Source organism: Bos grunniens, chromosome 21 (assembly GCF_055505025.1).
Source record: "Bos grunniens cultivar Pamir isolate PY7600 chromosome 21, Bosgru_T2T1.0, whole genome shotgun sequence".
NCBI lineage: Eukaryota > Metazoa > Chordata > Mammalia > Artiodactyla > Bovidae > Bos > Bos grunniens.
The window spans coordinates 38,234,647-38,239,953 of NC_141185.1; positions in this window are offsets into that span (position 1 = coordinate 38,234,647).

A 5,307-nucleotide genomic window follows, 5' to 3' on the forward strand; every position below is an offset into this window, starting at 1 on the left:
CATGTGGTTTTTAATTATTTGGAGACACTTTAATTCCAGAGCAGCAGTATAATGTTTTAAATGTTGGTGCTATCTGTAGTTCATTATGATTTGCATGTGTTTCAGTTATATCTGTTGCAAAATTTGAAAGACCTTGGTATTCACAAAGCTACAGATGCTTTTCAGTCCAGTACATCCTGCAGATATGGAGCACCTACTGTATGTGTGGCACTGGGGATACAGTGATGGTGCTGTCCTCTTCAGGGAATGTGGAGTGCTAGTATTGCAGAATTTACAGAAGCAGGTAATTCTCATACAGTGCAGTGATTGTAGTGATAAAAAAAATGGGAGCCGGAAGGAGATGCCTGAAGAGGTCAGAGGCAACTTCTGGAGGAGAGACCCAAGCCCAGAGGCTAGATAGACTTTATAGAAGAGGGTACACAGGAGTGTGAAATGGGATGGGGTATGTAGGCAGCCACAAGGAACTCTTTGTGCCTGGGGCTGGAAATACAATGCTGGGAAAAGAAGTGTGGTAGAGCCTGGGTCTTCTCAGGTCTTCCTTGACATGCTTTGGAGGCCAGGTTCTACTTGAAGGTGGAAGCAGTCATGTGTGAGCATGGTGGTGATGCAGGTGGACCTGTCATAGCCGCCCTGTGGCCATGGGGATGGGCTAGAGGGCCAGGCAGCCTTCAGTGGGGTGCGGACATGGTAGTTTAGGAGAGAACTCAGGAACTCTTTGGAGTGGGGCTCTGTTGGTGGAGGTGGTCTCAGGAGGAGTTTGGAGTAGGGGAGAATGGTGGAATTTGATCACTGGGCAGAGAGAAAGGGGAAGGATGGAAGGATTCGAGGATAAGTCCCAGGTTTCTGGCTTAGTCACCTGGGAAAACAGAATTACTTGCAGGGATCAGGAGCTAGTAAGGATCATATCTAGGGACATGAGTTCCTGTTCAGTTTTGGATCCATCAATTTTGAGAAGCCTAAGTTCTATGCAAGTCTGTCCTGCCTGAAAATGGAGATGATGTCAGAAAGGAGAGGAGTAGAGACTAATTTCTGTTCACAAAGTGCAAGTTAACCAAAACATGGCTGATTTTAGAGAACTGTAGGAGATTGTGACACCATCCTTCTGGCAGAAAATGAAGAACTAAAGAGCCTCTTGAAAGTAAAAGAGGAGAGTGAAAAGGTCACTTAAAACTCAACATTCAGAAAACTAAGATTATGGCATCCAGTCCCATCACTCCATGGCAAATAGATGGAGAAACAATGGAAACAGTGACAGACTTTATTTTCTTGGGCTCCAAAGTCACTGCATATGGTGATTGCAGCCATGAAATTAAAAGACGCTTACTCCTTGGAAGGAAAGTTATGACCAACCTAGACAGCATATTAAAAAGCAGAGACATTACTTTACCAACAAAGGTCCGTCTAGTCAAGGCTATGGTTTTTCCTGTGGTCATGTATGGATGTGAGAGTTGGACTATAAAGAAAGCTGAGCGCCAGAGAATTGATGCTTTTGAACTGTGGTATTGGAGAAGGCTCTTGAGAGCCCCTTGGACTGCAAGGAGATCCAACCAGTCCATCCTAAAGGAAATCAGTCCTGAATATACATTGGAAGGACTGATGCTAAAGCTGAAACTCCAATACTTTGGCCAACTGATGTGAAGAACTGACTCATTGGAAAAGACCCTGATGCTGGGAAAGATTGAAGACAGAAAGAGAAGGGGATGACAGGATGAGATGGTTGGATGGCATCACTGACTCAATGGACATGAGTTTGAGCAAGCTCCAGAAGTTAGTGAAAGACAGGGAGGCCTGGCATGCTGCGATCCATGGGGTCGCAAAGAGACATGACTGAGCGACTGAACTGAGTAGGAGATTGGCTATGTTCTGTTGACCGAACCTATCTCCTGTTCCTGTCTGCTGCACGTTGGACAGGAATGTTTTGCTTGTCTTTGGGCCTTTGACTAGCACCTTCCCCATCCCCCTGCCGTGTCTCCCCATCCTTGCTTCCAGTTTTCCATATGTACCGTTCTGTGGCTGCTCTGTCACAGGTTGGAGCTGAGGTGAAAAGTAGCTGGACTGGAATGTTTGTTGCCCTCAGCTCTTTCTGTGAGACCTACCTAGATGAGCCTCCAGAGTAGGAAAATGCTTTGGGAAAATAGGCCAATTAGTAACCCACTCCTTGAACTTGCCCAAGAAACTAATTCCACACCACCCCCTTCACTCATTTCCCAGCTTGCCTGGTGAGAGAGCAACATCCTCTCCTGGGCTCTGTCAGCCAGACCCAAACCCATCATGCTAACAGTGGAGCCAAAAAGACAAGGGGAAATGGTAGCTCTGAGTCCAGTTAAACCATTCTAGTTCCTGTCAGCTCTAAGTTGTGCTTAATTCCTGGCGTAGTCATGGAAATGCCTTAATCTTTTGGGAAGCTCTGGATCGGAAATCTCTCCATGTTGACCAGATCCATACGAATTTCACTTACTACCTACCTACTTGGGCTTCCCTGGTAGCTCTGTTGGTAAAGAATCTGCCTGCAGTGCAGGAGACCCAGGTTCGATTCCTGGATTGGGAAGATAACCCTGGAGAAGGGAATGGCAACCCACTCCAGTATTCTTGCCTTGGAGAATCCCATGGACAGAGGAGCCTGGCATGGGGTCACAAGAGTCGGACATGACTTAGTGACTAAAGCACCACCACCACCACCACCACCTACCTACTTAATATCTCCAGGGTCTCTGCCATACCACATGGAGCTGAGACTGGGAGTTTGCATTACCCTGAGACCTGTTCCCCAGGGCTTATTCTCTAGAGTGCAAAAGAGCCACTTTTTATACCTGAATTTAATAAGTGAGCTCTCCCACTGGACCAGCATTTCCCACCCTTGTCTGCACATTGGAATCACTGGGGGAACTTTAAGAATACAGATGCCTGGAATCCCAGAGCTTCTAAGGCGGCTTGTGGTATCCAGAGTGCAGTGAAGGCTGAAGAATTACTGCTGTAGTCATTTTCTTTTTTAAAATAAATGAATTTTATTTGGAAATACTGTGTTGGACACAAAGTTTGTTCAAGTTTTTCCTAAGATGTTACAGAAAACCTTTTGGCCAACCCAGTGATTTCAGACTTACAAAGAGTTGCAGGAATAAAAATTGTACATATGAGGCCCAAACATCCTTTGCTTAGATCCACTGAGTAACATTTATGCCACTTGATTTGTCATTTGTATTCTTGGATGTGCTTTCCCTCTGCATCATCGTCCTTTTGTTCTAATACTTAACAGTGGGTATTTCCTAGGAATAAAGATACTCTTCAACAATCCCAGTGCAGTGATGAGATTCAGTACAGTTAACTGATAGAGTAGTTTAAAATACAGTTCACATTCTGATCTGATAATGTCCTTTGTAGAGCCCTCCCCCCACGCTTCTGGATCTAGTCTCAGATCATGTATTACAGGGAGTTGTCATGTCTCTTTGGTCTCCTTTAACCTGGAGCATTTCCATGGTTTTGTCACTTAAGACATTGACATTTTGGAAGAATACAGTTTCTCCTTTAAAATGATGCTGCTCATTTTCGGTTTATCTGATGTTCCCTGTTGATTTGATGAGATTGTTTTGCATTCTAGATGCCTAGAACACTGTGTCATATATCCTCTCAGGAAATACAGTGTCATCTGTCCCTCATTGGTAATCTTAATTTTGATCACCTGGTGTATCATTTAGGGTCTCAGTTCAGTTCAGTTCAGTCGCTCAGTCGTGTCCGACTCTTCGAGACCCCATGAATCGCAGCAAGCCAGGCCTCCCTGTCCATCACCAACTCCCGGAGTTCACTCAGACTCACGTCCATTGAGTCAGTGATGCCATCCAGCCGTCTCATCCTCTGTCGTCCCCTTCTTCTCCTGCCCTTAATCCCTCCCAGCATCAGAGTCTTTTGCAATGAGTCAACTCTTCACATGAGGTGGCCAAAGTACTGGAGTTTCAGCTTTAGCATCATTCCCTCCAAAGAAATCCCAGGGCTTATCTTCAGAATGGACAGGTTGGATCTCCTTGCAGTCCAGGGGACTCTCAAGAGTCTTCTCCAACACCAAAGTTCAAAAGCATCAATTCTTCGGTGCTCAGCCTTCACAGTCCAACTCGCACATCCATACATGACCACAGGAAGAACCATAGCCTTGACTAGATGGACCTTTGTTGGCAAAGTAATGTCTCTGCTTTTGAATATGCTATCTAGGTTGGTCATAACTTTCCTTCCAAGGAGTAAGCGTCTTTTAATTTCATGGCTGCAATCACCATCTGCAGTGATTTTGGAGGCCAAAAAAATAAAGTCTGACACTGTTTCCACTGTTTCCCCATCTATTTCTCATGAAATGATGGGACCGGATGCCATGATCTTTGTTTTCTGAATGTTGAACTTTAAGCCAGCTTTTTCACTCTCCACTTTCACTTTCATCAAGAGGCTTTTTAGTTCCTCTTCACTTTCTGCCATAAGGGTGGTGTCATCTGCATATCTGAGGTTATTGATATTTCTCCCGGCAATCTTAATTCCAGCTTGTGTTTCTTCTAGTCCAGCGTTTCTCATGATGTAATATCTGAGGTTAGTGAAAGGTAAAAAGTTAATAGGAAAATTTTAATATTAATAATTGTTAACCGAGTAAGAAGTCATTAAGGGAGAAAAGAGCTCTAAAGCGTCTGCCTAGAAAACAGCTACTACCCCAAGGATCAAGGTAAGAGAAGACAAGGAAGGAACTTAGAACAACAGAGGAGAGCCCTGTAAGCCTGAGAGGCAGACATCCGACAGGAACGTGCCGCCAGCCGTGTGCTGCAGAATCGATTCCCTGGAGGTGCCTGCTACACATGAGAGCAGAGAACAGTCACCGTGGAGGATGCTGCTGGGATCCAGGCCAGACTGGGACACAAATGGTCTCTTCCAGCCTTGTCTTCCTCTTCAGAGGCCCCTGTTGGCCAGCTGGCAAAGAGAAATATAGTTTGCAGAGTCCCAACTTTAATGTGGCGGGAAAGGAAGGCAAGTTTGGAGCTAAGAGGCCACAATTAATACCTAGTGCACCTGGTCAGGAGGTCTTCCACTTTCTCCATGGTATAGTTGCTGTTTTATCCCCTTTCGATTCAAGCAGTCTCTGGAGACACACTCTTAAGACATGCAACAATCCTGCTCTTCAAACTTCTCCCTCAGTTTAGCAGATAGGGCTGACTCTGACCTGACTCAATCTTTCCTATGATGGTTGTGAAATACTGATTTTCCAATTCAGGACTCCTTCCTCATTTATCAGTCTGCACTCCCTTCTCTCCCAGTTGTTTATTTTTACGTATTTATATTCCT